This window comes from Molothrus aeneus, chromosome 6 (genome assembly GCF_037042795.1).
Source record: "Molothrus aeneus isolate 106 chromosome 6, BPBGC_Maene_1.0, whole genome shotgun sequence".
In the NCBI taxonomy this organism is placed as follows: Eukaryota; Metazoa; Chordata; class Aves; order Passeriformes; family Icteridae; genus Molothrus; species Molothrus aeneus.
Window position 1 is genome coordinate 18,572,509 of NC_089651.1, and position 23,822 is coordinate 18,596,330.

Sequence of the window (23,822 nt, forward strand, 5' to 3'; positions counted from 1 at the left end):
TGAGCCACACAGGACTGGTAACAAAAGGCAACAGCTGTGTGAACAACTCTATCCTCCTCCTGAGAGGTCAGCTCCCTATGGGAAAAGGGGATGTGCTCTTTTGGATGATGGGGAAGGCTTAAATCAGTCAAAAAAAAAGAGGCCCGAAATCTTGTCCTTTATATTTTTGGGAATGAGCAATGAAGTATTTTTTCCTCAGCTTGGTCTTTTTTCATTGCAAATAAAGCCAAGTGCCACCAGGCTTTTCCTCTGAAGTGATGCAGAAATGGGTGAGTTAATACCACTGTAACATAACAAATGTCAAGAGGATTCATTTGAAGGGGACTGATGAGAAAAAAACCCACAACCATATTTTCTTTTGTCAACACTTAATCAATTTGTATTTTCAACTAAGAGCTGGGAGAACAGACTCTGAAAAGAGGTCACAAGCCATCCAGAGCCATGGGGGATCTCCCACCACTCTTGCTGTGCCTGGGGCTCCATGTGCCTTGGTCACTTGGTCATTTCATTTGGGGGCTGCGGCTGTAGCAGCTGACAGAGGTCTGAGGCTGTCAGTTCAAGGATGCCCTAGTGAAGCTAGAGCAATCAGTTCCAACCCCCTTGGCATTTCCAGCAGCCTACTTGAGTGCAGCAGGTACTTTTAGCAGGGTTGGAGGCTCTGAGATCAGTCTAAAACCATGCAGGCACCTTCTAACAAAACAGTATCTGTAGATGCAGCTGACTCCTCAACTCAAAACAGCAGTTTTTAGCTTCTGGTAAACACCATCCCTACAGGAGAAAGGTTATCCAGCCAGGCAGGAGGATGAAACTGCCTAAGTAAAGCAATCCAGCCCTTGTGAAGTGTCCCTTACCAATACAGAAGCAGTGTGGGCTCCCAGTGCCCAGTCCTTCTGCCATAGTGTCTCATTTCTGACTGACAGACAAATCTTGCTGTAGTTTCAGCTGCAGGGCTCTCCTCCCCCTCAGGGGCCTGTTACCCTCATAAGCTACCCTGGCTTTGCTCTTTATGGTGTGAGTTTGACACTCACTGGTTGCTTTACAGCCTTCTGCCTACTCCCACAATGTACATGAGGATAAGACTGAAGGGCCAAGGATGAATGTGAATGGGCTCCTGGGCAGAGGCTGTGTGTGGGGCTTGGTTGGATCAATTAAGTTCTATAGCTGTCACTCTACAGCTACCTGAAAGGAGGTTGTAGGGAGCTGCTGCTCAGTCTCTTCTTCCTGGTAACCAGTGACAGGACGAGAGGAAATGGCCTCAAGTCATGCAGGGGAGGTTTAAATTAGGTATTAGGAAAAATCTCTTTACTGACAGGATGGTCAGGTGTTGAAAGAAGGGAAGACTTGGAATCATTATCCCTGGAAGTGTTCAAAAGGCAACTGGGGATATGGTTTAGTGGAGAACATGGCAGGTACTGGGTGAATAGTTGGACTTTAAAGTCTTAGATGTCTTCTCCAACCTTGCTAATTCTGTGTCTGTGCTCCAAATGAGCAGTTGTAAAAGTTGTGAGTCTTGGGTACAGTGAGAGCCTCCTGGCAGTGGGCAATTGCAGACACATGAAGAGCCCAAGAACAGATCAAGCCCAGAGTGTGAGGATTTTCACAGCCTCCACCAGTGCATGGTTTCTGTATTTTATGGTGCCTTTGTCTGCCCTGAATCTGTCCATCCTGTCCTGTCCAAAATCCAACACATTCTGCTGTGGGCAGTTCTGTAGTGTCACTACACATCATGGGAAAAGCTCCTATTCCCCCTGAACATTATGAATCTGTTGTCTCTTGCCTTTGTTTGAGTTTTCTGAGCTTTTTGATGAGAGGAGGCAGAAGTTAGTTTTCTTTTCTAATTTCTTCCATGCCATCTGAACTACTGATTTCATTATTTCAGTGGGCACAGAATGGCTGAAGGCTGCAAACTCTGTGTGCTCTGACATGTCAGCAAAGATGCAGTGGAGAGGTAGCAGGCTGTCTTCTCTCTGCCTTTGAATGAATTAATTTTAGTAACTTGATGGTGTAGAGGGAAAGGGATGGAGGTACCCAGGCAGATGCATCTCTCTATTATTGCAACTACTCGACTCTTTCAGACAGAAGACAGCTACAGCACTGTGAAACCATGGCCTCTCTTGCCTTATCCCAGCCTGGCTGGTTGTCAGGCCAGCTAGGCAGAAGAAGTCCCACTGCATCTCATTGCTTGCTATGACCTGATGCTGAAAAATGCACTTTTTCAGCCCATGTTCTTGTGTGCCACCCATCTCCTGAGCCAGGGAGATTTAGTTTGAGACAGGGAGTGACATTCAGCTGTGTTCTTATCTCCTCCACAAAAATGAGTATTTCTTTATTGTCTCACTTTACATGTTTGCTTTAAAAAAAAAAATAAAAAATCAGGGCCTCAGGAAAACAATCCATCCTGTCCCTAAAATACTGGGATATACAAACACTGAGACCTTGGCCTCACTGTTAAAGGTCACTGGAATAAGCTGCACCTCTCTGCTCTCTCTCCCATTGCTTATTCTTTCATTTCTACTCTTCAACTCTGAATGTGTCCCTGGATATTATTCCTTCAGACAGCCAGTCCCCAGCAGCTTAGAGGATACTCCTGCTTGCACAAGAGCAGCTGGATCTTCTCTGCATGCCTGCAAGGCTAAAACCCGCTGATTATTTCATGGGAAAAGATGGGAGGGAGAGACCCGGATAGCCAGAACAGAACAGCTTAACTCCTACACTGCTGGATCTCCTACCCCACTGTTGTGCTGCTGATCTGGCAGTGTGTGTGCAGGTTGGGACACAGCCAGGTGCTGCCTGGATGCTCTCACTTTGAAAGAATTGTTGGTGGAAGGGAAAGAGGTGAGGTGGTACCAAGCAGCAGGGAAAGCAATGCAGATTGAAAATAGCACAGCACCTGCAGGTTTTGAGGGGAGACAGCAGAGAGGAGCTGGGAGATGCTGCTGCATTTCTTTACAAGGGGAAAAAACACCAGGGCTGGCTCTCCTTTCTGAAACATTCATGTTGTAGTCATACTGGGCTTTTTCTCACCTGAAATAATTTTCTACTATCAGAGGAAACAACATCATTGCTCTTAAAGGGTCAGGCTGGTATTGAGAGTGAGCCAAAGAAGCAGTTCTTTGAGGAGGGCTCCTGGGTGCCCTGCAGATGGTGAGGACAACCAGTAGGCTGCAGTGGGTGAGGAGAAGTGGTCAGGTGGCGGCACAGTTCCATAGAAGAAAAGCCCCTCTCTTCTCTCCCTCAAAGCCTCCTGCAGTAGCTGGAACCTTCACTCCTCTCCAGAGCTCTGCCTGATCCAGAGGCCTCCTGCCTTGCATTGGTGAGCAGGAAAATCCCTCGAGGAGAATTTGCTCTTTTACTCCTTTAGCTTGGCTGTCTGCTGGGCTTTGTTCCATGCTCGGCCCCAGCCACCATGCAGCTCCAAGCTCCATTCCTTCCTTCCCTCCCCTCACGCCACCCTTGCAGCCCTACCCTCCAGCGGTGCCTCTGCCACTGTGCCAGCGCAGGCTCTGCCAAACGGCCCTGACGCTTTGCAAGGAGACTCGGGGACTATTGGCAGTGCCCTCCCAGTCCAGGTCGCTCTAGTTCTTGCTCCCAATGTTCGTGTTTGCTGCTGTTCAACAGCTCCTGAGTGCAGCCAGTGTGTGGTGCGGCATGTGAGCTCTTTGGTGCGCCCCGCTTAGGGAGAAGCAGTCCTGCAGTCCCACCCCCCGTTTGCAAATGAGCGCTCTCCTCCCTCCCCAGCGCCAGCCCTGCTGCTCCTCCCGTGCCCGGAGGGAAGGCTGCCCTGCTGGGCACAGACCCGTCCTGCAGGACGGGAGGATGAACTGCACATCCCTCGCACTGTTCTTCCCTCCTCCTCCCTGCCAGCAGCATCAGCCTGGCGGAACTTTGAGCCGAGCTGTCGCACTGTGAGTGGGAAGTGGCAGCACAAAGGGACTCGCAGCCCGTATGGATCTGCCCACCATGCTGCCTCCTCGCTCCCTTCGTGCCCAGGCTGTGCCTCGCTTCCTGCAGCCATGGGCCGGAGGAAGGAAGGTGGCGACACGGGATGCAGAGGGGACAGTGCTCCTCAGTGTGGCGTGACCCCCACGCCCAAGAGCCTCAGAGCCGCAGCTGCTCCGTGCTGCATCGACCATGAGCCTGTTTTATGGGATGGCTCTGGGTTGAAGCCAGCTCGGGATTGGGGTGTGCGTGAGGAGAAATATGTCCTTGGGATAACACCCCACGGCGGATGTTACAGCGCCGCTCGCCCCTCCCAGAAGAGAAGAAGTTTCAGCACGTCTCGCTCAGGTCTCTCTGCCGTCCACTTCATCTCGAGTTCGCCGCACTTGGTGGAAGCAGTTCAGTCAGCTTTGGATTGCATCTGTGTCAGCAGGGAACAGCAAAGCCTGCCAGCTGACGTGGGAGATGCCAGCAAACCAGTGGCGCCCTCTCCTGCCTTATCCTTCCTTTTCGGTTAGCAGCCAAGTCCTCGCTGTCTTTACAGGGTTTTGTGGGATAAAGTACCCCCCCGGGAAAGCAAAACTTAGCGCATCCTCCTGGACTCCTCTTCTTTCACAGCAGTTTGCAAGCCACCACTCTTACGTACAGCTTGGCATCTTTCCCCCTCTTGCCTCTCATTTCCATCTAACAGTCTTGATTATCGTGCAGACTTATTTATTTCCTTTGTTGTGTGTTCCTGACGAGAGATTTCCAGGCCCCTAGCTTGGATTGAGGGCTGAGCAGATCCTGCCCTCGCTTATCCTGCCCCAGCAGTCCTGATGGTGGCAGCTGAGCTCTTCCTACCTGCAGCACACCCTGGGCTTTGTTTGTAGCTGCCTGGTACGTGGAGCTGTACGAATCCACACTGGTGTGCAGTGGAAAGGGAGAGGTCTGATTCCTTTGGTACAGGGCTTGCAATTCCAGCAGTGGGGTCCTGCAGCAATGAATCAGTCTCAGACTGACACAAATGGACCCCTGCCCTGCAAACTCAGGTGTAAGAAGTGAATTTGCAAGGGGATTTTTAATCTATATAAACATCATTTGACATAGTATTAATTATTTCTGATCCTAGCAAGTGATCAGATTTAAAGGGGAGAGAGGACATTTTGTCATTGAGTGTAGTAGTTACAAAAAGAGAATATGATGCAGGTCGGGAGGCCAAGGTTGTTTTATTTCCACCCAGATCTCATGTGTGAACACAGAACACTCTGCAGTGAAAAAAACATGCACGTTACTCTGCATGATTCCCCTGTGAGGTGCCTCTCTGTTTAGGCAGTTTTCCAGCAGTCAGTTGTCCTTCATAACCTGAGCAGCTAATGCTGCAACCCAAGATGCCCAGGAAGTTGCGTGTTGTTGTAGCTATTGCCATTAATGAAAACTTCCAGCTTAAGGAGTGGCAATAGCTATTACATGGTACTGAAGGCAGTGGTTCCAGTAGCAAATGATGAAGCCTAAGAAAACTCTGCAGTTTGAGATCATGGGAAATACAGGAATCTCTGACCTTGTATAGTCTGCACACTTTTTTTCTGCCAGCTGATGCTAAATCTATGTCTGCTGCGAATAGCAGAGAAGGATGAGGTTGGCAGGCAAGGGGTGAAGTCAGGATGTCCACTGCTCTGTGTCCTTGCCCTGAAGTTTGACAGTGCTGTTGGAGACCTTCAAGCCATTCTGTTTTCCTTTGGCAGCCCTGAGGGAGGACCTTCCTAGCTGATTGGGGATGTGGGTTTTTTGCATTGATGCTGACTCAGATGGTTTGCAAGGGTAAATTCTGAACCTCATCTACCTGCTACTGTTTCCTTAGATGTCTGGGGAGTCAGAACATGGGAGCAGACCATCTGTCATCCCTGAATCAAAAGAAATATTTGAAAAGTTCACTTGGAAACAAAAATGCTCATTGGCTAGGGGTGAAATCTGGGACTCTCTTACACTTGAATAAGCCCGTATGGAATGGTATTGGCAGGAGCCAGCACCTCTAGGGCACACAGACATGCTGCACTGCACATCTGAAATGCATGGCCGTGCATGAAGACTGCCAGAGTCAGGGAGAAACAGCTGCAAAAGAAGCACCAGATTTTGATGTAATATGTACTGCCTTCCATTGGGTCAGAAGCAAAACCTGTGGGGAAGAGGGAGAGCTATCCATTCAGCCTAGCTTTCCATGGTAAAATGGTCACTCCTCCTGACAGCCTTCAGAAAAGGATTAGATCCCCTCAGCAAAATGACACCTCACAACCTACACCCCAGGAACACCCACCCAGGACACAAGCTGCAAAGACAGAGTAAAATTTGTAAATCCCGGTTGAATTTGGGGTTTTCAGCCCTGTTATGTCGCTGTGAGTTCAGGAATTGCCAAGGAGTGCCAATATTTTCTAATATAAGTTGTGGCTAACCAAGAGGGGTTAATTGCATATCAATTCACTCTGCTCTACTCAACCATTGCAAGTTGTTGGATATAGACAGAATGATAAAAGGCTGAGCTCAGCTGTCACTGGGTGGTGAGGCACGGCTGCTGCCCTTTGGCAGTGATAATGGAACAAATAGGTTGGGAGGAGGTGTTTTACCTGCTCAGTGAGAATCTGGCTGGAGATTCAAGAAGTGGCTTTAAGGTTCAGACTCCTCAAGGAAGAGTAAAGCTGGGGGATGGAGAGAGTGGCCATAAGCATAACATGCACTAGTTCAACATTAAGCATCTTGAAATACTATGGGTTTGTTTTTTCCTAAAAATACAGCATCTGCTGGTTACTGTAGGCTACAAGGTATACTTGTTCTTAGGCTTTTTTCTCTGATCCTAAGAATTATAAATCTGTCTTATTGCTAGTGGGTGAAAGCTCAGGTATCTAAGTCACTATTATGAAACTGGAAATACAACATCTGAAAGCCCTATTTCATGACTGCAAAATAGTCTCAGCTGACAATGCTGCAGATAATCTGAGTTAATTTTCAAAGGTTCCTCTCCTGCATTTCCTCCTCCTAAGGGCTCCTGACTGCTCTGATGTGGGTGATCTTGATTAATAATGCAGAGATGTGTGAGAAGGCAAAAGCAACATCAGTCCCTAGAGGCAGTTCAATAAAGCAACAAATGGTTTTCTCCTGAGGTGTGTATTTATCCTGACGGTGCTGTGATGAGACAGATAAAAAGCTAGGTAGGAAGGCTGGTTCTGGTGACTCCTGGAGCAACAGGCATCTTGTGTGGCTCCCTTCTGCCTCATGACAGATTATAGGCTTGGCATCTCCTCTTCCTCAGCAGCAGCACTGATGAGATCCTGGCTCCTTACAGTCTCAGCTCATCAGAACTCAGCAACAGAGAACACAAGAGTTCTGTCCCATGGGCCTTAGCAACTCTGTAGAGTATGACTTTAAACTTCACGTCAAGGGGGAGCCAGAGCAGCAAATATATAGTCAAGGATTAAAAAAAAGGTGATTGAAATGGAAACCTCTTCTGGGTCAGTTCTGTGGCTGCTTTGCCAGAGTGCACAATGTGCGTGGATTAGCAGACATATATAAATTACCACAGCAAGAGCATTTAGACTAAGATCTATGATATCCTATTGGATGAAATGATCCCTGATTAGCTCACTCTGTTTTCTATTCACATTGCCCAGATGTGTTGCAGGGCTGGCAGAGGTAGTGGTGCAGTAATACAGGTTCTCAGTGTGGATAAAATAGCATTGCTCTGTTCCCTTCAAAAAGTCAGCCCATCTTCTCACACACAGGTCCAGACTAGGATTCTCCTATTCCCTCCTGTCCTGAACAAACCCTTGAACCACCACCAGTGTAACTCTGCTCTGCCTTCCTGCATCTTACTGGCAGGATCTGGTCCAACCAGCCACCACTCAGCACCCCTCTGACACACCTGTACAGTCAGTGTTGCTGCTCTTGGCTCCTCAGTACCATGCTGGGAGCCCATTATTCCAAGACCTTTGGGCTCTACCACCAGCTTTAGGATTGCAGCACATCCTGGGCTGGGAATAAAGGAGCTGTGAACGTGTTTGTCGGTGCTGGCTATGCAGCCTGCAGCAATGCACGCAGGCAAAATGGAAATTCGGGAGAAGCAACATTAGCAGAGTGTCCAGAGGGACAGACTGATGGCATCCATGCACCTTCACACCCAGACAAGGACCCTCAGTGCATGCAGTGACAACCAGCTCAAATGAAACTTAACATGAACCAAAAGGAAAAAAGCAGCTTGACAACTCAAATCCTTGGCAAAATGAAACCAATGTGAAAGCACATCTGCAAAAAATACGGCAAATTAACAACCTTTTTCATTAGCAAATTCTCTTGTGATGAGTAATGTCTCCTGGCACCTAGCAAGCAGTCAACCTCAAGCTAGCAGAAGTCAGGAAGGATGTTGAATAATCCTGTTTTTTGCATCAGGTCATCCTCCTTTCTGGAGGCATGTGTCTTCCCTGGATCTTTTAGAGTCTCTAGCCCTTTCAAAGGAAAGGCTGCAAGCTATGTTTGCAATCCATGAATATGATCCCTGAAATGTGGTTATTTCTTTCAAGGGTGCTGGCCCTCTTTTGCAGGAACTCCAGTTTTCACTTCCCCTTCTGCTCTCTAAGCTAATCAACCAGAGTTAATATGTTACTATAGGTAAGTTAGAAACTACTAAAAGTGGTTTGTGATCTGCTAAAAACTTGGGAAGTTTTTTGTGGCCTTTTGGGTAACCGTGTGAGCTACCCAAAATATTGCCTAACTTGCTTGGACTGCTGAAGGTTTGGTGTGGCTTTAGGATGTAAGGAAAACCAGTGGCTGTGTGCAGCCATTAACAAATGGAGGGCCACAGAGCTCACTGACTGAGCTCAGGGGCCAGCAATGGCAGATTTTTTCACTGTGTTATGTTGCTCAATGAGTTGTGCAACCACTCAGGATTTAGAAGGACTGCACCCATTGCCTTATTAATTCAAATAGCATGCTGCAGCCTCAGATAAAGGGGAACTAAAAACCTTCTGCAGTGTCAGGGGTTTGTTTGCATTGTTTTCTATGCCAACAAATGTGAACATTTTTCCTGGAGTGAAGAAACTTCCTCTAGTTGGGTTCTTTCTGAGGACCAAACGAGCAGAGGAGTGGCATGTGGCCATTGCTTCATGCTGATGGACAAAAAAAGGCCTATATTTGTTTGCTCAAGGGCTTTTCTTTTCTGATGTGATTATGCTTTTTTTCCTATGCTTTTGCAGTATCAGGGATCTTGAGTCTTTTCTTTCTCACTTTTGATGAGACCAAGGAGGTGCCTAACACAGAGATATGACTCATGACTTTACATCTGATTGCCAGTTGCCAGCCCTGAATAATTTCCAGGTTCCTTTTCCTGTGTTCCTCCTATAAACAGCTCTCCAGGGTACACAGATCTTTGAGACAAGCTCCCAAGCCACCTGCTCTCTTCTCACCTGCTGTTCTTTTTCCCTTGGCATGAAATGTCTGGCTAAGGTTTCTGTCCCGAAGGATCTAGCAGCTGCTGAACTGGGTTATTATCCACAGAGAAAGGAGCTGGGGAAACACAGAGATCAGTAACTTAGCACTAATTTTTTCCTCAAATTGTCAACTTTGTGTTGTGTCTCCCCTTCCCTCAAGAAGTGATCCCTCAAGAGTGATCAATTCTGCATGGCTTTTGCCAGCCCAAAACTAATTCTTAGTACCCAACAAAACAGAGTTTTCCCCTGCACCAACAGAGACCTCCTGTTAACTCATCCTAAAGGTGTATTAGCTGGTTTTGCTAAGTTTTTTGCAAGGCACCGTATATCTGTGTTCAGCTTGTGTTTCATCACCTTCACCATGTCCCTATCCAAGATGCAGTCTTACACTTTTCTGTCCTCCACATCACCTCTCTTGTCAGCTTAGGATGAAACCCCTACTTGGAGTTTGTCCTTCCGCATTACTATACTAAAGAGTACTCAGACTGAATGTGCCTATGGCCAAGTAATCCAGCCCATGCCATATGACTGGTGGTAGAAGATATTTCTCTGGAGCCTGCAAGGAGTTGTGCAGAATTAAACCACCTGGAAGCATTGTACTGCCCTTAGGCACAGCTGTCGGATGGTGTGATTATGGTCAGATGGTGACAGTGTGATTATTTCTATTATTTGTATCCTTTTCTTCCCTCTCTATCCTCTTTCTTCTTACAGATTTATTCTGAGTACCACTATGCACCCATTGCAATGAGACCTGGTGGAGTTTGGTGCAAGACTGCTTCTCAGGGAGCTATTCAAGAGTTCCTGCTTAAACTCTCTTTTTCCCTTCCCTTCCACAATAGAACACCCTTCTCTTTGTAGTGGGTTCCATCTCTCATTTAGCAAGTACCCTTTGAGCCAATTTGCATTGCTGGAGAGCAAACCTGGACCAAAGGAGTTTCCATACTCCTGATTTGGGAAATAGAGATCACAAAAGGGGTCAGCCAGGAGCAAGAAGCAGGAAAGTTTAGCTGTTGACTAGATCAGTGGTCTCCAAAGTGGGGTGTGTGCACACCATGGGGTGCACACAACTATTCAAAACTTTTTTACTGATAGTGGTATGCAAGATCAAAAATGTTTGGAGACCATGGATCTACATTTACCATAACCCACCTCCCTTCCATGCTGTTCTGTCTGGAGGGTCTTAGCTCTACATTTATGTCCAAGAAGCAACAGGATTAGCCATTGCAAGGGCACTTGGTTATGAACAGAAAGACCTCAGAGACAGGATGGCCACATGAAAAAGAGATGACTAGGGCAAGATCTCTGAGGACTGAGTTTCTGCATATACACAAGACAGAGGCAATTATTTGCCCCGCGGACAAGCAGATCTCTAAGGGCTGGCATGAGTCAATGTTTGCCAAGTGGTTGTTTTCTGTTTTCAGGGTGATTCTCTGAAGACCTGAACATGAATGCTGACAGATGGTGATCTCTGGTATAGTGAATGTGAGTGTTTTTAGTACAAGAACACACATTTTAGTACCATTTAGAAAGCAACACTTATGCTTATAAAGGGCAGCAAATATCTTGCCCCATTAATACAGACATTTTCGCATACTTGTAGTTGGCTGCTGTGTTAGGCAGTACCACATTCTGCATTCACATCAAGTCTGTCATCTTAATGGAAGTAAAAGATGTGAGGCCAAAGAAGACATATATCTGTCCACTGATGATTTAGGGACATGGATGTACTTTGGAAACTTTTCTACTTCTTCTACCATTATCTAGGTGTGTGGTTTCAGGGTAAGAAAATGGGTGCCACCTCTTAAATAACTGACATTTTTAAGTGCTTACCACTTGGTTTCAGAGTTAAATGACCTAGTTGTATGGATGGAGGCAGTGCACACTTTCTGTCAGTTTTAGAGAGGCAGAGAGAGAGAGAGGCAGCTGTAAGATCAAGCACTTGGAAGTTCATTGAAAAGCACTTTGCTAGTTCTGAAGATATCACTATGGAGCAAAGGGGAAGGACATTCCAAACTGAAGGAAAGGTAACAGAAGCAGTAGCTGGTGACAATCTCTTCTTCTGCACTGTTTGTGTGAAGTGCTCTTTGGGAGTGTGGGTAGCAATGGAGGCCCATTTTCTGTGTCCCCAGCAGCATGGGGAACCTTGCAAGCAGCACAAGTTGCAATCTGAAACTCAGATTGTCTCGGAACAATGCTGCAGAGCAGTGGTGAGACAGGCACAACACATCCCATCTTGCCTCAGAAATGTGCAACAGTTGGTGGGGCACTGGGCAAGGCTCCCCTGCCAGCTTGCTCCCACACCACACTGGCTCCTTTGGACAGCCTCCAAGTACTTTTTATCGGCTGCTCTGTTGAGATGTGCAGGAGATCTGGTGCAGCAGGAGGAGATGGCCTGTCACCAAAGTGGCACGAGGGTGGGCCTTTATCAAAGACATTCATTTTGTCTGACAGGATGGCAATAGGTTAATCAAGCAGAAAAAGCAGTGAGCAGAAGATACTTTAACCCTTTTCTGCTTCTTTGCAGGCTCTAGAAAGGGTCACCTTCATATGGCACCATTGGTGGTCAGGTCTCAGCTCACTAAGGAGATGATTATTTTGGAAAATAAGCACTAGAAAGTATGCTAATGGTTGACTGCCCTCTCTTGCCCTCTCTGTACCTGATCTCAGGAGGAGACTGGCATCATGCTTTGCTGTTCTCCAGCCCCTGTGGACACTCCATGGACCCCTGTGTAAAAAATGTGGATGTTCATGCATGTGCTGTATCATTAGAGCAGCTACCCCATTCTTCCATCAGTATTTCACTATTTAGACTGTTGTGTGGCTTGTTTGGGCTAAGTTTTTCTTTTTTTAGCAAAATCTACAGATAGAGACTGTGATAGCTTGGTAGTAATACAGTGCCTCTTCCTATGCAGGGATGCCTCAGAATTTGTCTGAATCCAGTCAAAAGGCTTTATCTTAAAATAACCAGCTTTTTTCTTTTGTAGCACAACAAACCAAAACCACATCTGCTCCACACTGAGTTAATTTGTGCAAGCTCCTGATCACCTCATGTTTTTATATTGCAGCTATAAACCCTGGAGTGGAAAGATGGTGGTCAGAAATGGAAAGGTGACTTGCAGAAATGCCACCAGACACAAGGCTGACAGTAGCACTGTAAGGCATTGCTTTGATGATCTTTGTTTCTTTGGGTTATGCAAATAGCTACAGCCTTTTCTTTCTGTGCCTGTCTAAGGTGGCTCAGTGGAGGCTGCTGTTAAGGTGGCAAGTAGAGAGAAAATGATGGAAAATTCATTGGCATATCCACAGCTTTTAAACAAACAGGCTGAAAATAAAGCAAACAAACATCAACAGCAACATTTTCAGAGTATTCATCCAGTTCTGGATTCATCTGTATATAATCTTCAGATGTTCTTGGCATCAGATCAAGATCCTGGTTTGTGTTGGGAGAAGGGAGGGAGGAGGAGGAGGACTGAAGCAGAAAGTCCTGTGTTTGACTTGAATATGTTGGACTCAAAGTCAGGTGTGGTGCAGTCTGCCACCTATTCGATTGGGAAATTAGCATTTGAGCTTGACTCCTTATTATTGATGATCTTTTCAAGCAAGAAAACCCCTGCTTTCAGCATAAAGTATATAGGCTTAAGTTCCAGATTATTATTTTTATGCACTCCTAATCCCTCAAGCTAAAAATCCCCGTGGCATAGCTCTAGGCAAAGATTTGGTAACTACTTTCATTATTAATTTTTTTTGTCTTTTCATAATGGTGGTTCCTGTTCTCTGCCACTCCAGCCAAACCCCCACTTTTCCCACTGTATGGATTCTTGCTTATGTTGCTTTTCCAGCATTACTTTCTGAAGGGGTTACCTCTTGTTCCCAAATACATTCTTTCCACCAGCTTGGGCTGTTCTGCAAAAAAGGGAAGCAGCCAGTGCAAAGCATTCTAGCGTGAGTCAGAAATCCTTATGGATGAGCTGAACAGAGCGGAGCAGAAACCAGGTCAACAGCAGCTCTCATGAGAATTCAGCTGTATCCCTGGAGTGGCCATTCTGATCTGTCCTCCCAGCCCTTCTACTTCCCTGTATGGTCACACCTAAGCCAGGAAGGGTGTACATAGAATGTTGGTATGGACAAGACCGGTTGTACTGACCAGCGACAGCACGTTTCACTTTTCCTTAGGGAATATCCATCAATTCACTTATGGAAGTGTTTTCCACCCCCATTAGTGAAGCAAAGCCGGTCTGCCCCCTTTCAGAATGGTGTTTTGCTTGTGAGGACCAGCTCTTGCGTGTGTCTGTACAATAAGCATGAGACAAGTCCCACATCTCTCTCAAATGAGCATTACAAACCAGAAGCAGAAAACACCACATTCTCCCCCTTGTGGTGATGTTGGAATCTCTGCATCAGGAGAAATCCAAACGCTAGGACAGCCAACAACAATTTCCACAACAATCCCACAAAAGTGGATTTGGACACTTGGGAATTGGAATGAATTTGTCTGGCAAGCTCCAGTTCTGTTTTATTATATAACCCTACAGGATGTATAGGTATATACAGGATCTATAGGTATAGGATGGCAGAAGTCTGTACCTGGCCACAGCTGCCAAGTGCAGCCTAGAGGTGAGCTTCCACAGGACTCCCATCCAGACTTCAGAGCATCTTCCACAGAGGAAGTGTGCATTTGTGCTTGGCCAAGAGATTTTCCTGGCTGCAGCATGCTGGCAGGGCAAAACAACAGTGGGGCTGTGGTTAAAAACTTCTCAAGAGCTGCTTTCTGCCTTGTGCCATGACCCCAAAGCAATTTTAAGTTTTCTGATACCCCCTTTCTGCTCTACCTCTTGTGCAATTTGTGGCTCTCTTTGGTGCCAGGTTCTCTCCATTTTCAGCCAGACTTAGTTAAAAGATGGAAGAGACAGAAAGACAGCTAAGTAAAAGACAGATGAGTGCAGGACATTGCAACACATTGCCCCATGATGTCAGGTACAATGCACATCTGACAATGCACTGCTAGAAATATCTTTCAGGCTGCTTCTGTGAGAAGCTAATGTATATTTAACTCGTGCTTCAGAGATTCTCATGGCTTCCGAGAGGAAGGATTTCTGGCAGAGTGGGAAATGCATTTTTCATGGCAAAGCTGCAGTAATGTGATGCCAGTGGCACAGCTCTAGGAGTTTGAACATAAACAGGAGCACCCTGATGGGTCCCAAGTAATGTTATAATGTTCTGTGGGTGCATAGAGAAGATAATTTGTAGCTTTTTGCATGCATTTAATGCTTTACAGTAATTACAAATCCAGTCAACTAGATGGTCTCTGCTTGTGACCAATTCTTTAATTTGGTGTATATTGTTAAAATCAAATTACATGAGAGTCTTGGCTTTAAAGTAAGTTTAAAAAGAAGTTTTGGGATTTAATGATGAAATTTTTAAGTGACTGCTTTCAGTGGATGGGAACCCCTCAGCTCAAATATGAGGAGTTAATCTCAGTGAAATTTAGATAAGTTTATCCACATTATCACTTCTAAGGGCACTTATTTCACATTTCCATATGTTTTCTCACATACACCAAAACCAATTTAGAATGATAGTCAAGATTTGTATGCAGTATCTTGCTTGAGGAAGCTAGAATGCTCTAGAAAAGGCTTAAAAATTAGAAGAGTTGGCCAGACTCATGATTTTGTGGAACTGAATTCAGGTCTGGGAAAGATGTAGCATCAGAAAGAAATCCAGGTTTCTTCAAGATTGTTATACCAAAGCAAGCTATTGTACATTTGGCTGCTGGAGAACAAGGACTCTCTTCCTCAGCTAAAATGTCTCTTCTGTCAGCCTAGGGAAACCAGTGCTCCTGCAGCCTGTGCTGCCTCAGTTGCACAGAGCAATAGTGCCTATTCCAGCACTGGTATTTTGCAGAGAATGTAATTCCCAAGGAATGTATTTCCTTATCACACCACTGTCTTTAAAAATAAAAGCTCCAAAGAATCATCATGGAAATTTTTTTTCACAATATGATTTTCATTAGTAATTTATTCAGTCTGGCAGATGCCAACATGCAAACTATGCAAAGAGCAAATCTCTTCCTCCGAGTGTAAATATTTATAGATCATATTAAATGGTATTTAGTACTATGCAAACATATTGTCTACGGTTCTAGCCAGATTCTTCCCTAATCGCAGCCTGGGAGTTGGCACAGGCATGTCCTCCATCAGAAGATGGTTATCAGAAAAAATAATAGCAGGCTAAATAGGTTCTTGGCTTAATTAAGGCTGGAGTTTATACCAGAGGTGAATCTGGCCCACACCAAGTTAAAACTGTTATAGCAGCTTGTATGTACCACACACAGAGCTGGAAAGATGATGCTTCCCTGGGGGGACAGCTTTCCCAAGCAGGCTGGGAACCTCTCTTGGCACTGGGCAAAATGGGCCATTACAATGCAGGGCAGGGAGTTTCAATCTCTTATATGTTTTAATGTAGTTCCACATGTTATTAGACATAACAGGAGATGTATGACTATTCCTCAGTTTGCATTAACTGGCTATGTTTATTTGAATAGTCCAGAAGAGCAAATATTCCCTATTCAAATCACCATCTGTTCTTAAAACAGAAAAGTGTTATTTCTCAAACACAGATCTGCCTTTAGGTCTCCAGCTCAGCCAGTGCAAAGTCCCTGAATGGGTTAATGTCTGGGACATAGCTGGACTATACTGAAGCCATTTGTGTTTAAACTAATATTCTAAAATCTCCTTTCCTGCCCAAAACCCTTTGATAGCATTTTGTTATATCCCATAATCTCTACTCTCCTGACAATCTGGAATAAATGCAAACCAGCTGAAAGCTCATTTATATTCTATGAAAACCTGCTCTTGCAAGCATGTCTTAGCACCCTGGCTTTTCACACGAGCATGTAAAGTTGCAAAGATGTCTAAACACTTCAAGATCGTTCTCTGGCTGTCTCAAAGGAAACAGCCCAGCTGACTTTCTCCATGCATTGCAGGGAGACAGGCGAGTGAGGGCAGGTTCATGACATCCCATTCCCTTTGGCTGCATGATCACAGCTTTTTTTCAGTGCCTATACTTTCCCATTGCACATCTGGACTTCTCTATGGGCATTTTTTTTTTCTCCTGGGACTGCTTTTCCCAGAAATGTGCTTGTTTTCCACTACACCAACCCTAAGGGCCACATATCCTTGTGCTTTGCACAACAGCTTCACAATATTTCCCCCACCACTGTGCATGGTCCTGCCAGATAATCTGTTCTACAGCAGACAGTCCCCCTCCCCCCTTCAACTGTCTCTTCTAATTCTCTTCCATTGCACAGCTTCCTTCTCCCTTCCTCCTCCTCTGGAAAGGAGGGGAGGGAATATTTCAGTAAATGCTGGTATCCTACAGGAATGATGGAATGATATATCTATACAATGTATACAGAGAGACATGCTTTAAATGGACTACTTAATGCCAGCTTTGCATTTTGTCTATTTTAAATTAACTGATGGACCAAGGTTTCAGCTCCTCCGCCTCCTCCTCCTCGCTGCTCATTTTAAAAAGCAAATTTTTGTGTTCTAAAATTACACTGGGACGTGTGAATGATTCTGGCATCACTTTCATCTACCGCCAGATTAGCAGTAGCAGACAAATCCACACATGACTTGAAGGAACAAGGATTCCTTCCTCACCTGTCTAATGGTACAGTTACTGTGTGAAGCATCTCAGAGTCTGGACTGTGTCTGTGTGTGCACAAGGCTGGTTTCTGTATGGTTTTTTTGATGGCTCCTTTTTCAGTTGGAAGAGATCTTAAAGAGATCACCCAGTTCCCACTCCCATGCCATGGACAGGAACACTTTCCACTAGACCAAGTTGCTCAGGGCTCCATCCAGCCCAGCCTTGAACACTGACAGGGATGGGGCATCCACAGCTTCTCTGGGAGAACTGATCCACCACCCCCACAGCAAAGAATTTCTTCCAGTGTCTAACGCCTCTCTGGGCAATCTGGAAATAACCCAAAGGAGCTGAATTCAGCTTGCTCAGAAATGGGCACCTATGGTTTCCTGAAGTCCTGCACCTGATGCCATCTCGTGGAGCCAGCTCCACACTTCAGAGTGCAGCTCGGATATTTATATCATGAATGTGTCTGTATATACATGAGCAGTACACGGTCTATAAAAGATTCAAAGCTCTGTTGCTGGTAGGGTTTGCCCCAAGCAGCTGGGGGCTGCTGATGTGCAAACTTTTGCCATAAAAACTAACAACAACAAAACTAAAACCAACACTAAAAACAACAAAACGATCGTTGAAGAGCTGACTTCTGGTCTTTGATATACTATTTATTTCAGCAGCAATCTCTGTTTAAGCAATGCTGAGGCTAGGGGACTGGCATGTCCAGTAAAGCAAAGCCTTGCACAGTGTAGGGGTTACATGAGAATAGGTATGTCTGGATTGCGGTGGAATGTGTGTTTCTCATACTCCGGGATAGCAAGACGCTTTTAGGCAGTACACTTATTTTTATTTTTCCTGCTGGGTGGTGAAAATGAACCATAGAATGGTTTGGGGTGGAAGGGGCTTTAAAGCTCATCCCGCTCCAGCCCCGCTGCCACGGGCAGGGACACCTCCCACTAGACCAGGCTGCTCAGAGCCGGGTCCAGCCCGGCATCGGGAACGCGCAAAACGGGTCGGATCAACGGGAGCTTTGCCAGGGCCGCTCCCGCTGCTGCGCCACCACCGGCGGCCGTCGACGCCGGAGCGCAGGGTGCGGAAAACAGCTTGGTGTGAGCACAGCTCCTCGCCGCTGTGCGTTGACAGAACGGCACAGACCCCCCTTCAGCGTTAAGCCGCGGGTGGTTCACACGCAGCACCGCCGGTCCCGTCATTTCCGCGGACAGCGCCCGCCCCCTGCCCCGGGCCCTTCCCGGGGCCTTTCCGGGGCCACCGCCGGGGGGCGGGGCCCGCGCGGGAGGGGCGGGGCCCGGGGAGCCGGGCCAATGGGGTGCGGGCGGGGCGGGGCCCGGCCGTGGCATGTGGCGGGGCCGCGGGGCTCCGGCGCTTCTTCCGTTCCCTTCCCGGGGCTCTTCCCTGCCTGCGGGGCTGCGCCAGCGCCGGCCCAGCGCCTCTCTCGCCCCGCGGCCGCCTCCTCCAACGGCCCCTGCCGCGTCGTGAGTTACGGGCGGGCGGTGACTGCTCCCGGGCCTGAGGGAGCGCGGGCGGGAGGGACGCGGTGGCGGCGAGCGGCCGTGCCGGGGGTCCGCGGGGGGCGCGGAGCCCGGGCGGGTGCGGCGGGCGAGGAGCCGCGGCCCGCGAGGGGGGAGCGGCGGCTCGGCAGCCGTTCCGTGAACTGCCACACAAGTTGCGAGTGCATTTGCGGCACGAGTTGCGAATGAATTTTGCCGTGAGTTGCCGCCCTGGCCCCGCAGCAGCGAACGCTGCGGTCTGTGAGCGCTCGTAGATGGTTTTGCTCGTGGGGAGGAGGGAGCGGGGAGAACTGGGTCTCATTGCGGGGAAGAGGTGATTGACTCAGCAAGTAAGTCACCCCCGAGTATGACATTTTTAGGCCCTATGGGCCACCTCAAAGATCCGGTGTCTGTAGGAGTCGCCACCCTCAGGCACGGCATCACTGATATGTAAATATATCGCGTGTCCGAATAAATAATGTTGAGCGTGTGCAAGTGAGGTTAGGCTGGTAAGTGGCATCCTGTGGTATTGCACTGAAATCTTTTTCAGTTTATCCCTGAAGTGAAGGTTTTCAGAAGATTTCACTGTACCCTGTGCAATATTAGCAAGGTGTCAGCTAGAGTCCAGGAGACAGCAGGAAGAATAAACACCGTTCTTTGACCAAGCTCTCAAATATGGCATTCCATGGGGATATCCTCTTGCAGTGAATCTTCTGCTGGTGGATACAATAAATCCTTTAACTTTCCCCTCTGTCTCCCAAACTTTGTTTTCTAGGATTGGCAAAGAAAACTCCTGTCAGAGGATCGTGTCAAGTAATGTGCCTTGGTGTCCTACATGTTAGCTGACTGAATCCCTGCCAGACTTGGTCATGCAACACCATTGCTCTTTCCTGATAAAGTGAGTTATCTGACTGCTTACTGGAGGGGCAACCCCAAAAAATCCTCCCCACCTTAAGACAGATTGCCATTTAGTTTTGATGAGCAATGTAAGCTTGCTGATAGTGAACATTTGGTGCCCTTTAGTCCTCAGAGGGTTTATGACTGAACAGTAGCTTTGAAAACTAGGCTACAGGGTGCAGGTTGATGCAATGTTTCTGTCTCAAAAGTGCATGTATTTTTGTATTAATCTAATCTATCTGCCATAATCAACCACTACTCTGTACATTAATGCAGTCTATTATGTGACACTGGATAGTTTAGGAGAAAACCATCAATTTTTATTAGCTTTCATGTCTGTAGTAGATTTGTGCATGCGTCGGGCATGTTTGCTGCTTGATTCTGGCTTTTATGTGTATATAATGCATGCATACACACGTGTATTGTTTTAGTACTTTTTTTGAAGAAATTCCAGGCTACATGTCTCTTAAAATGTTGGTGAGGACATCTTTATTTTTTGTTTTTAATTGCAAATTCCCTACCACATTTATAAACCCATCTGCCAGGAGACAGACTTTGCATCTGGTCAGCTATTATTGAAATTCTTATTGGCACATCCACACAACCTGAAGCCTCTGCCTTCTAAGGGAAGTCTCCTGGCACAGGCTTTTTGAAGGGAGTAATTTGCAAGCAAAATTTCAAGCTTTGGTGATGAAAAAATTCAATGCTGAAGACCTGGTGATGTATTTAAAATGTCTGGACGCATACCCTGGATTACAGGAAACGTACTAGCAGACTTTTCACTTGTGTGTTACTGGCTAAATTTTCAAGTGAGAATGTTGCAGGGACATTAAGGAATGGAGGTGTTTGTGCAAGGGAAGGCTGGAGGAAAAAGCAGTCAATTCACCAGGACTTGCAGATAGTTCCTCAGCTGCTGTGCATTGCAGAGCAATAAAAACCCACACCAGCTGGCCATTTGTCCTTGTTTCAGTTGGGATGGGATACTTTTCTGAAGGAGGTGTCTGTACCTTCTTCAGGTACACAGCTGGTGCAAAGTTCATTTGTGAGGTACACAAGATACCCTTCCCACCCCTGTCCAAGACAGTAATTGTAGGGTGAAACTCCACAGGTTGTGCTGAACCAGCAGCCAGACCAGTTGATCTTTATGACTTTTTTTTCCTCCTGCCCTTAAAAGGACTGGAGGGCAGTATCCCTGCTGTGTGTGCTGTTGCTGGATGCCATCTGACACTGTGTGCTCTGGCTCAGCGAGGTTGGTTCCCTTCCCAGCTTCCAGCCTGTTCTGCAGGTGTAGTCCTTTGTCATAGCCCACATGTCAATGACATCAGCCACTCTGGCTGTGGGAAGGGCTCCCAGAGGGCTGTTGACTTGGTTGGTAGGGGAGCCAAACAGTCCTGTGAAATAAACTGCCATTGAGCCCTCTCTTGCTTGATGGTAACAAGCATTTGATGTGTTCATTCCTACAGTCATTTCTTGTTTCCTTCCTACAGCTTAGACTGGGGGGGAGTTAGTGAAGGAGTTGTGAATTGGCAGCTGGAGTCTAAGGATGCTTCTGGCACTGCAGGGACAGTGACAATGCTGAAAATTAGTGCAGGCAGCACCTGGTTGTGCATTTTGGGTTCACAGCTCTTCCAGCCTTTGACTGCTGGCAATCCAAGAGAGTCCCCATGCAGGTGAGGTGCTCAGGATGCTTGTGGGGCAGCAGTTCATTCAGGAAAGGAGAGCTTATCTCTGCCATGGTATGGAGACTCCCTTCTTGAAGGAGTGTCTGCACAGACATTTCTTCATGGTCCTGTGAACAACTTATCCAATGAAAGTAAGCATCAAGAACTGCAGAAGTGGGCTCTAATGCTCACTGGAACCACGTGATTGTCTTGCTGGTGTGTAAAGCTGCTTGCTGTTTTGCTGTCTGGCTTGTGCATTGCTTTGTTTCTGTGGGTGAAAACCTTGCATTTAGCTGAGGGCTCTGCTTTGCTGTTCTTGTGATTTCACTGGAATGAGGTTTCCTCAGGGCACTTTTGCATGTCCATCACCGTAGGTGCCAAAACATCTGAGAGTCTTCCATTTCCTTTGCTGGCTTTATTTTTCTTTGCTGTTCTGGGCACAGCCTCCTCAAGGCATAGATCTTGTGTTTTAGTGCTGAGAGGTAGGTGTGCTGCTGCACTGGCACCAAGGTGGTGCTGTGTAGTGCTGTCAGACTGGCTGGGACTGAAAGCCTGTCTCCAGTGGTGGCATTGCCATGGTGGGAAGGCTGCTCTTTAAACACCCTTTGTAGAATGTGAGGTCTGGAATGACAGTGTATGGGTCTGGACTCTTCATCACATCCTCTCCTCCTGTTGCACATAACTTATCAGCCATTTAGAAAGCATACTGGGTGCTTGTTTGGTTGGTTGCTTTCTTGCAGGACAATGTGCTGTGAAGAAAGGAGCAGAAGGTAGAGAGCCAGGGATATGGGTTCTTGTTTATTTGCAGCCAGCTGGACTGTCCCCCAGGATGGCAGGGCCCACAGTCCATTTGTATGTCTTGCACCTGCTTGAGGAACCAGCTGGTGCCCCATTTGAGCAGGCAGTTTGGCCTGTGCTGGCCTGTGGGTTGCAGGGGTGTGCCTGGATTATCTCTGTGCATCACCACAGCTCCTGGCACCTTTGCTTGGGGTGACTTAGCTGGGCTGTGTCCCCTAAAGGACAACTAAACTGTGTTCTGCAGATGTGGCCATGGGGTGTCCAAGCCCCCACAGCTATCTCTGTTATTCCCTAAGTACACAGAGAGGGAAGGAGAGGTGGTCTGTGTACAAGAGCCTTTTTATTACCTTGCTAAGACATTCAGCAAGTCCCCTTCACTGCTTCTGCTAACAATGGCTGTCCAGGAGGGCATTGGGACTGCCTTCCCTGGCTCCACCTGACTCTGACTTGCTGCCAAGCCCAGAGAGCTACTTATGCAATAGTCCAGCAAAACATGTCACTATGTATTCCTCATGTGTCCTAGTTTCAGACTTAAAAAAAAAAAAAAAAGAGGTGAAGAAGAGTGGCTGATAAAATTTGTGTTGAATTTTACATGTATGTTTGTGTTGGATTTTTATTTGTTTGGCTTGAGGAGACTTTGCAGCACTTTAACTAAATCTGTTTTTAAATCCACTTAAGTTAAACTCCTACTACAACTAGTGTGTGGAGAGCAGGATGAAATCTCATTAATTTTAATAGGATTAGGCATGTTCTTTTGCTGAGTCTTCTGCTCTATCTTTTTTTCTTTGTTTGGCTTTTCTATATAGAAAGCAGGATAAACTTTTCCACTCTTCCACCTCTTTGTGGAAATGCTTTGACAGGCTCACAGAAATGACTCTCTGGTTGCATACAATAACATTTTACACATTTTTCCCTCTGCTTTCAGCTGTAGTCCTACTGTATCCAGGCTTTTATTGGCTTTTGCTTTCCCTAAAGGCGCAATAATTCCTGACAGCAAGAAAACAGTTACAAGTGTTTGCATGGTAAGTTTCTACACTCAAAATCATTATTTTTGCTTTTGGTCTCTCTGGATAGATTTGAAACTGCTGTAAAACAAGCCAATTTGTAGAGAGAAACTCTGTAGGAGTCAGCAGGAACTGAGCATGTGCAGATGGGTGAGGGCATAATTAATTTCTGTTCACCAACCAGGAATAAACTGAAGTACAGCAAATAAAGGTAGAAGTGGTTTGCATGCAAACTGGTTGAAGGGTAATATTTGGGGTCTGTCTAAGATTGAACAGCTATTAACTGGAGAGGAAGCTGCTTCATGCATTTCTGTTACCTCTTTACTTCCACATTTCTCAGTATACGTCATGCCCTGCATATCAATATTGATATAGGAATTTGATTTGTTTGTAATTTATATTACAGGAACACTCCTCTTCCCTCTCTCTATCTGAAAAGACAAATCCCACAGCAGGTATTTCTGGATGTCCCTGAGATGCTCCTAATGAAACACTTACTAGATATGTGCTTTCATAGGAAAAGCTGACTGTCTTGTAGCTGTGCACTAAGCTGGATTTCAAGAGACTTGATTTACATTTTCACTTCCAGCTCTGATCAGTTCCTCCTATAGCTATACACAAATGACTCAGTCTTTTCACACCCCTTTTCCCACCCTGTGAGATAAGGAAGGGTTGATCTACCTTTCCTCTGTTCTGCTCTTTTGAACTGATGCCCTGTTGTGCTATGGACTAATCCATATTGCAAAGGTTGGACTGGTGTTTTTGTGTCAGCAAAACTCCTCTATGACATCAGTCCTTTTGATGAAACTTCACATCATCAGTGTGTTGTCTTGCTGGCAGTAGCATCTAGATTGAAGTTCCTGTATCTGATTAAAAAAAGAGAACGTGGTGGAGAAAAAAAAAAATTGTTTTTTTTTTCCA

The 23,822-nt window shown here is 46.4% G+C and overlaps 1 protein-coding gene across 2 annotated transcripts in view; it reads left to right on the forward strand.

Moving 5' to 3' along the window:
• The window catches only part of C6H11orf24 (chromosome 6 C11orf24 homolog), a 68,844-nt gene that overhangs the window by 29,703 nt on the left and 15,319 nt on the right, over positions 1 to 23,822 (forward strand). Inside the window, exons 1-3 of one of the 2 annotated variants that reach the window (XM_066551960.1) lie at positions 18,439 to 18,526; positions 19,317 to 19,439; positions 22,823 to 22,919. The gene's annotated coding sequence lies outside the window, so the exon portion shown is untranslated. Of the gene's footprint in view, positions 1 to 18,438; positions 18,527 to 19,316; positions 19,440 to 22,822; positions 22,920 to 23,822 lie in introns of those variants that run through there. The other variant, XM_066551959.1, reaches the window with a different exon arrangement.